The sequence below is a fragment of the Lissotriton vulgaris genome, chromosome 4_1, assembly GCF_964263255.1.
Source record: "Lissotriton vulgaris chromosome 4_1, aLisVul1.2, whole genome shotgun sequence".
Taxonomy (NCBI): domain Eukaryota; kingdom Metazoa; phylum Chordata; class Amphibia; order Caudata; family Salamandridae; genus Lissotriton; species Lissotriton vulgaris.
This window is the reverse complement of record NC_141691.1, coordinates 1,777,393,818-1,777,403,359: the sequence shown is the minus strand read 5'-3', so window position 1 is coordinate 1,777,403,359 and position 9,542 is coordinate 1,777,393,818.

Below are 9,542 nucleotides of genomic sequence, written 5' to 3'. Positions count from 1 at the left end.
CGCTATGAAGAGAATTCAGCAGAGTCAGGCGCTACAATACCAGGTCTTCTCTGGAGGAAGGCAAGGGGGAGCGACCGTTCGTGTCCAGGACAGGACGGTACTTGAGAGTGAACTGGGTGGGAATGATACCCCTGCAACTCTACACTCCCTAGCTCTGAAGCAGGCTGATTACAGAGCCCTGGTGACAGACGCGGCCAAAGTCATGAATAGAGAACAGCAAGGTAGACTCTACGATGTGGGTGATAAGGCGGGTAAGCTTATTGCGTGGTTGGACAAGTCTGAGAGAGCGAATCGAGTTGTGCCGGTGATTGAAAAGTCGAATGGTGATCGTGTGTCTGACCCGATTGGGATTGTTGATTGCTTTGTGGACCATTTCCAGACGGTCTATGCCTCGGTGAGCGATAGGGATGAGTGTGACTCCCGTTTGCTGTTGCGCGATATCGCATTACCCTGCCTCTCTGATGAGGATTGGGCCATGATGGATGCGCCTATAACAGTGGATGAGGTCGCTGGTGCCATTCGTGCCCTTCGATCTGTTAAGGCCATGAGGCCCAATGGCTTGCCTATTGAGCTCTACAAATTACGGCCCAACAAAATGGTGCCATATCTGAGAAATATGTTTCTCGAGGCCTTCGATACTGGTCTCCTTCCTATTGACCAGCGCCTGGCCACCATTGTTGTCATTCACAAGGAAGGTAAGCCGCGTGATTGTTGCGCTTCCTACAGGCCCATTTCACTGCTTAATGCTGAGCCCAAGATACTTGCTAAAATACTGGCTAATCGACTGATTAAGGTGGTCGGCGACTTGATCCATCCGGATAAATCCGGTTTCATCCCGCACCGGAATACCGCCCTTAACCTTAGGAGACTTCACGGAGTTCTCGCGAGAGCTGGAACTCTGACTTAGTCTTTTGATACGATTGAATGGCCTTATCTCTGGGCAGCTCTCGCCAAGTTTGGTTTCGGTTCAACATTTATCGCCTGGGTGAAGCTCCTTTATGAACGACCACTAGCCCAGGTGGTGGTGAATGGCAGGGTGTCCGGTTCTTTTGCGCTCGGACGTGGCACCCGTCATGGTTGTCCGCTGTCTCTGTTGCTTTTTGCCCTTACTCTGGAGCCGTTGGCCGAGTGGCTTCGATGGGAGACCTCGATCAAGGGTATCCAGTGGACACCTGACTTTGAAGATCGTGTCTCCTATATGCAGATGACATTCTTCTTTATCTCACCTCCCCCGGAAGTCTCTTAATGTGCTTTTCGATGTTCTTACCCCCTTCGGGAAGAACTCGGGTCTTGTATCAACTGGACCAAGTCCTGCGTCTACGTTCTGGCTGGGGATCTGCCCCCGTTGCCCCGTAGATTTCCGATTCAGGTGGGCGAGACTGGTTTTAGGTACCTGGGGATTCATGTCTATCTGAATTCCGCCGTCCGTTACGAGCGCAACCCTCATGCTCCTCTCCAGCGGCTTAAACTTGACGTCTCATGGTGGCGACGCCTGCCCCTTTCCCCATTGGGGCACGTGACTCTCTTTAAGATGATGTCGCTCCCCAGGTTCCTGTATGCACTTGAGAACTTCTTTGATCCTATACCTCCTGGGTATTTCCGTGAGGTTGAGAGCCTTCAGAGGCAACTGATTTGGGACGGGCGTGCTCGTATCTCCTTACCCAAACTCACTTTGCCCTGGTATGACGGTGGCATCGCCCTCCCTGACATCAGACGCTACTACTGGGCCTCGCAGCTAAGTGCAGTTAATCATGTAACTTACGCCCCTGGTACTGCTCCTGCTTTTGCGATGGATAAACATCTTCTGCCAGGCGGGAATTTTAACAGGGCACTGTATTCTAAGAAACCATTTAACGCCCTGACTGGCCCCAGGAAAAGTGCTGTGCGAGTGTGGCCTGCTATGGGGTGGAGTGATAGGTTAACCCGAGTGACACCGTTGTATGATTCTGACCGTCTGGGCAATTTGTGGAGAACGAAAGGATTCTATAAATGGGACATGATTGGTATAAGCAAGGTGGAGGATCTCTGGTCCAAAGGTAGTATTAAGGCTTTTGAGGTGCTCAAAATTGAATATGAGCTTGACGACAAGGAGCACTTCAGATACATTCAAGTGCGACATGCTTTGACCTCCGTTTTCCCCCCGGGGACGGAGATTCCCCAATCCTCGCCGCTGGAGGACCGTATCCTTGACGGCCATGTGCCGGACAGCACCATATCCCTGATTTACAAAAAACTCATCAATAACAGGGCTGATTTGCTTGAGCGCCTCAGGGCCTCGTGGTTCGCGGACGGCCTGGAACTAGATGACGAGGATTGGCAAACGGCCGTCTCCTCACCTAAGGAGGTGGCCATACCCGCCCGCCTCCGTTTTATACAGTTGAAGATCCTCCATCGTGTATATGTGACTGGCACGCGTCTGGTGCGAATGGGTTACTCTCTTGATGGGCTATGTAAGCGCGGCTGCGGTATGAGTGGTACCTTCCTGCATATCATTTGGGAGTGTCCTGAGGTGGCTGCCTTCTGGTCTTGAGTGCATGCGATTATGGAAAGAGTCACCGGGGTCTCTCTATTGCCTGAGGCCAGACGTTGCCTTCTTAATGTCTGGACTACAACACGGCCCAGACTTTTTGGGCGACTCTTGGTAACATGGTTGCCAAGAGGAATATTGCACAACTCTGGGGTTCCCACAGACCACCCACGATAGCGGCTTGGAAGGAGAACATGGACTGGTGTATGTTCAGGGAAAAGACGGTGTATGTGGCCCGTGGCCGACCTAAGAAATGGGGTAGAATTTGGTCCCAATGGAACGCTTATTGTGGAAATGTCTGCACTCCCCCACAGGACTACATCGTTGATATCTCGCTGTCCCCTTAGTTGGCGTTCGGGACTTATGTTTGTAATAGTCTGTATTCATCGATCTCCTCGCCACCCTTCATCTTGAGACATATGCTCCATTATCGTATGCTAGTTGGTCTCCTCCGCCCTCTCTCTTTGATTTCCTGTAATTGATCACCGCCATGTGTTTGTGTTCTATGTTGTTAGTTCAGTTCATCAAAATTTCAAAACTAAACCTAAAATACTTGTCTTTTGATTCTACGTTATGTGCATGGATATATTGCGGGTCGCTTAACCCCCAAATAAGGTACTGGGGAGCCTCATTGTGAGACGTCATACTGTTCAAAGGTCATAGCGGCCGGCCCACTGGGTTGTAGGCTGACAGCTGTGTACTGTGCATAAATATAATAAAGGTTTTTAAGAAATAAAATTTAAAAAAAAGTGAACAGGAGATGGACAAAGCATTGGGAGGAGCCCGCTGGACAGGAACAGAAAGTTGGAGACTCTGGGGCACTTTCTTCCTCTTAAAAAAAAATAAAAAGGACTCCCTGCACAAAAACGTACAGCCAAATGTCAATCTGAGGGAGTTTTTTTAAATCCAAATCAATCATCATTTCAAGAAGGTTTGGATCCTGCTCATGAGAGATTCTTCTCTAGATTGCAAATTCTGCGTGTTAAGGATTGCGATCTTCACAAAAGTTCCGCCAGAAGTCCGATGGCGAGCCCGAATGATGTGTGTGCGATTGAACACTCTCGCGGGAACGTGGGGTTGACTACCAAATCTTGTGGCATTTGCGAAGGGATGGGAAATCTCGTCGGCGAACGCAGGCATCCCGGTAAGTCGCTCCTGCAAACGCAAAAACACATATAGAGCGCGCAAACACGAAAAAGACTCTGCTCCGTAGCGGAGTGTAGCGTTTTCGCTAAGTCCGCTTCTACAAGGAATTTAGAGTTGCCAAAAATCTGCAAACTCCACAAGTAGAGCAGATTTTATGCCCAAGGTTACACAACACTTCATACATCCAAATGAACATCCCCAAACCTGCGTGGTAAAGGTGATGAAACTAGTGAGAGATTGTATATCCACCAGCCAATACACATTTGAAGGTTTTGGGTGGCCCTGAACATCTATGAAATGAAGATGTGGGATCACTAGAGTGACAATGTGCAGGGATATCACTCCGCTCTTTGGTATTGCATACTAAGATTGCCTTGAAAGGATCAGTTTAGATACTCACATAAGATCCCCACAGTTCTTTATCTCACTCACTAATGTGTAGTGTGGTTCCTATTTTCCCAATAGGCTCTGCGCATTGGAATAACATAAACAGCAGTGTAGACGTAGGACTGAGGTCATCTAGGTCTCTACTGACTATGTTAAACTTAATTTAGGTTTGCGCCAGCTAGCTCAGAGGTCACTGGAAATTTTCTTGAATGAATAGGGAGGGACAAGCTCCCCTGGCTCAGACAAGAAGGGATTCAGTTTCCGACAACCGCATAAACATGACAACTTTGCTCCCTCAGAATAAGAGTGTATCTCTAGAGTCGTGTGAAAACAATAGACAGCTATTTCACTCAGTCAGCAGTACATACTTAGTTTCACCAGAATGCAGAGAAATAGAGAGACGGGAGTTTTCAATAAAAAGGTGTTATTTATTGAGCAGTCTTCCTTCTCATGCAAGAGAAATGAATTGCCACAATTGCAATACTTAAAGTAAAGTAAAGTGCGTACAGTAAAAGTAGTATCATGAAATAATACTGTAAAAGCATTGATATGGTTTCTTAGCCATATGATACTTTAAAATGGATAAAATATATACATACATAAATACATTGACTAACGTACTCAACTGGTGCTTCTAAGTAAGCCTACCCCGGTGTACCTGGCCTAAGCCTAATACTTGGGAAGGGATGAGTAAGTAGCAGTTTAAGTTAAGTTGGTTAAGAATATTTTGCCAAGAATCTGCATCAAGAATTCTCTTAAGGGTTTAGTCAGCTCCGTACCTTAGTAATAGAATGTGGGAGGTCTGGTATCTCTTTCCTCAGGACTGGATATCCCAGCAACCCGCAAGGGTAGGCTGGAAACACGGGACCTGGATTTTCTCGGCTGGAGAAAAAGACAGCGTCTCTCTCAGTGCGTCAAACAGGAGGGGCGGCTTCGGTGGGCACTCGCATCAGCTGGGCTCTCGGGCAAGTAGATGGCCGCTCTGCTCCAAACCACTGTGCGTTTGCTTAAGGCAACTGTTGGTATTTTATACCTGGAAGGTGCCGAGTTTGACGTAAGGTTGGACATAAGACGTCACTAAGAACTAACAGTTCTTTCTGGACTTCAGGAGTTCTTGTTCAAATCAAAACAAAAGCAGGGGTTTTTTTCTCGGGCTGCTGGAGGCTTGGTTTGTTTAAAGAACGCGTTGTGCTTTCTAGGAGTCAATGGGAGTAGCCGTGCTGTGCTTTGGATTGCATGGGCTATTACTGAATATGAATCTGATTCTTATGCCTTTATCAGGATATTATTGATTATAACCTCACAAGGGCATAAATCGGGAATATAGAATTAGGGTTCTAGATATGAACACGACAAATGCATGTCACCAGTCAGTGAATGAGTGTTTAGGGACACTATTGCAGATGAACCATCAACTGTCAAATGCACACTGGTCAACATGTAGGTACTAATGCTGATGGCACAAGTGATGTGAGCACTCTCGTTTCACTGACCAATGGGAACTCTTGTACAGTCACTGCAAGTACCGTGCACTGTATGTCATGTCACATTGAATAGGGCCACCATCAAATGAGAGACAGTAGTGAGGGTACATCACTCCCCACACATAAGTATGATCAGTTGCCTTAGTGGTACAATTGTCACCTAAATTTACTGAGAACATGAGATGATTACTCACTTCACTCAGCCAGGTGTCTGTTCGAAATGAAAGAATTGGATGTAGATAGGACTCTTCTATCTTCCAGGTCAAAAAGACATTAGCAACAGCACAGCAGCATGCACCTACTATCACACTTATAGTACAAGTGATTCAACTTGTGTGTGGCACATGGGCCACCACTAATCTTGGTTTGGAAATGCCTGCCTTTAACACACAATATTGGCAGAGAACATGTATAACTTCGGCCAGGACTCAACCCCTTGTTGCTGCTGTTAGGCCTTCAACTGCCCATCATGATCCATGTAGGCCTCTACGAATATGCGGACCATCTGGGCAGTCAGGGTCTGATAGTTTGAGGAGAACATTCATCTCAATGCACATCACATTGACCTCCAGCACAAGCCTTCATCAAAAATCAACATATTACATGTTTCATGTCACATGCTAAGCACAACTAAAGCATGGATACACACTTTTGTGGCCATCTGATGACTAACCTCAACCTTGGTCATGACCTACACTGACTGAGGCATCCCACTAACATCATGTAGGCCAGGCCCATCCTGCATGGAATGTGATGTGAGGTACCATAACACACAACACACCATTTGGACCTTCTGAAGGGCAAACTACCTTTGCATGACTGCCCAGATATCTTTCCTGCCAGGCCCACTGCATTGATGCATATCGTCCTTAAAGGCAAGAAGCATAGTATACACCTGATCCTAAGACTATGGTCACAAGGTAAGGGCTGGTAGGTATGACACTGAGAGCTACCTCACAGGAGATGTATGGACATATGGACTACTTATTTGAGAATCGTAGTAAGTCAGCATACGTTTGTGTGGTATGCACTGAATCATAGACCCCTTTTTTGCCACATGAGCACTGAAACAGTAATGACAATCAGCATTTTATTGTATATGTTATGTGATAGGGAATAGTGTAGCTAAGCATATGAGTCACATTTCCAAATCTCTTCAAAAGTAACCCACAGTCTACAGTGTTCATGTTTCAGATGTTCAATAGGCTTGTACATTGGAAGCAACACTATTAGAAAAGTGTCAACAGACCTGTGTTAGTAAAGGCAGTCATTGTTGAAAGACATACATTGCCACTGTTGTTCAATGGAAAGAAGTATAATGTCAGGGGAATCACCTCAGTCACCATGGCTCATATTATCCATGTAACAGCTATAAGGGCAACTAGTGGGACAGATCACTCTTTCTGGGGCCATCAATGGATCAGCTGCTCTACAGGGACATTGCTCAGTGCATTAGTTCTCCTGTCACAGTTAGTCTTGGCCAGACTCTACGATGGCCCAGACTGCCCACACATCAGTGTCAAGTATTGCTGTTTACAGACCGAGGCTACTTATGCCACATGAACTTTACATTTCCACCAATTCAATACAGAAAAGTGAAACTTTTGGCCATTCCATATGTGGGAATGTGGTTGTTTGGCACTCAGAAGGGGTCTGTGAGGTATAGCTTCCTCTCAGACAGCTGTTTTACAAAGTCTAATATGGGCTGAGTGATAAGCGCAATGGTATACTTGGCTAACATCATCCTCAAATGCTTCAAACAGCATACTGTCAAGGCGCATGGTGTTAAACCATACATAACAATACAATATACCATGATGTTACTTGAGAACTCATTGTAGCACTGTAATCATAGGGAAACAGAACCAGAGTGAATGAATGTATCTGAAATAGTTACCTGTTACTCTGGCGAGCCATAGAGCTGAGAATACAGGGAGAGGACCTCATCTACCAGAGTCTCCAGGTCCTCTGGAGTGAAGGGACAGCTTCTTCACCTGTAGTGCGCACCATGATTTCTTCTCGACGTGGAAAACAACACCTAAATTGGAGGAGCTGTTGAGGAACTAGCAATTATTTTCATGTATACCATGCACATAATCGATATTTTATAATTAGCATGATGTATCTAAATGTTACCTTATATGTACGTAAACATTAGCATAAAACCATCTGTCACATTTTAGAACTCCATTTTGGACCTCTCCCCGCATTTTTCTGTTTCTTAGCTTGACCGGGGCCATTTTGTGGCCTCGTTGGAAGCTTTACACTAACAGACCGCACTCATCCCTTTCCCTCTGTCAGCGTTCTCCTGAGAAATAACCCAACTGTTGCAGAATTGCTGCTTCAGCTCGTTAGGCCTGCCAAGGTTGTAGGTAGTAGAGGAAGGCCCGATAAGCACATTCCAGGAGGGAGCGGGGTGGGCTGTGTCGGAGCCGGCAGAAGGGAGTCACCCATTCGACCTTGCTAAACTGAGATGAGCTAAACCAAGAGTTCTTTGTGTGCCTTATATGGTCTTTTCCTTTCTGCACCAACCTGTACCAGCTTGTATTTTTCCATGTTGGGCCATGATTTCTCCAATGCAACTGTATATATGTGATGTCCTGACAGTGTGCCAGCAGTCTTCTTGGCGGACCTCGTGGGGTTAGGTCGCAAGGAGCTCCTCTGGCAGAGTTTGTTTGTTCTAATAAATGCTTGGACCTTCTACACTGCCAACTGACTGATTATTGGTAATGGGAATGGGATTGCTTATGGAAATAACTATAATTGGGGGTTTGTAAATAATTTTCCGTACTTCAGTTGGCAACTCCGCCGGGACTCCGCGTTGGGGTCGTCCCTCTGTATTTCGGAGATTAATCGGGACATTGAAAGGGGTGCTCTAGATCGGGGGAATTGCAGAATAGACCAACGAAGATTTGGGGTTTTGCTCTGCCCTCCCGGTCGCGAGGACCTCAGCTGCTAGTGGGCCATACGCCGGAGTCCTTCGGGTGTGACCCGAGAACCGGCCACATTGGCCCTACCGAGAGTTGGCAGTGAAGAACGTGCAATCAGACCTGTGTGCACCAGGTGAGTGTTTTGTCCTGTTTTGTGCTGGATTACATCTACAGATCTGGATTTGGTACTTAGCATTTGGTGGCCTGTGGTCACGGAGAAACTCTGAATAGGGGGTCTGATGGGGCAACAGTGAGATTGCGCGTACAGATGCCTCTTGTTTGCTTTGTGTAGAAATAATGGAGATAAGGATTATACGCCTTTGGGGAACTGCGGTTCTCGCTCGGCCGGACAGTTCTCGGGAATGCCGATGGTTGAGATTGGGTAGCACTCGGACAGATCTGGAGCAGCGCTTGAAATAGCGGGCTTAGCCAGCATAGTCCGGGAGGTGAACCATGAATACTGTTGGATCGCCTGTAGGCTGGTCTGTGGTTTAAAACCCGTGTAAAACTGTCTCCAGGCAGTCTAAGGACAAGACTGTGAGTTCTTTGCAGCTTTGGATATTTGCATATAGAGTTCTCCAAGGTGGGAGTCAACGGGCTCCACCTTTTTCTTTGCATTTCTCGTTCGTTGTTTGTGCGGTTTCTGTATCGTTGGTGTGTTGTGTTCAGTGGTTCGTTTGCAACGTGAGGATGATTCTGAATGGAAACATGGCCATGTGTCTGAGAGAACTGTGATTGACGAAATTGGAAATTGTTGTTTTGAATAATAACACCTGATTCCTTTCCAGCTCACGTAAAATAGAACAACAAAGAGAAATGCCGTGGTTCAGCAAGTTATGCTTTGGCTGTTTTCACCGAGGGGGCGCGAGACTGGATGAGAGCCAGCCTGCCCCTCCGGAGGGAACACCCAGTCAATACAATATGTATTGCAAACACGATATTGGCACCCTTCTCTTTAATTCCTTGTGGCATAAGTACACTAAGGATAATGTAGAACTACAGTGGCCGAAAACTGGATCCTTTGATGCGAAAAAAATTCAATATTTACAAGAGCGCCTCTTTATCAAA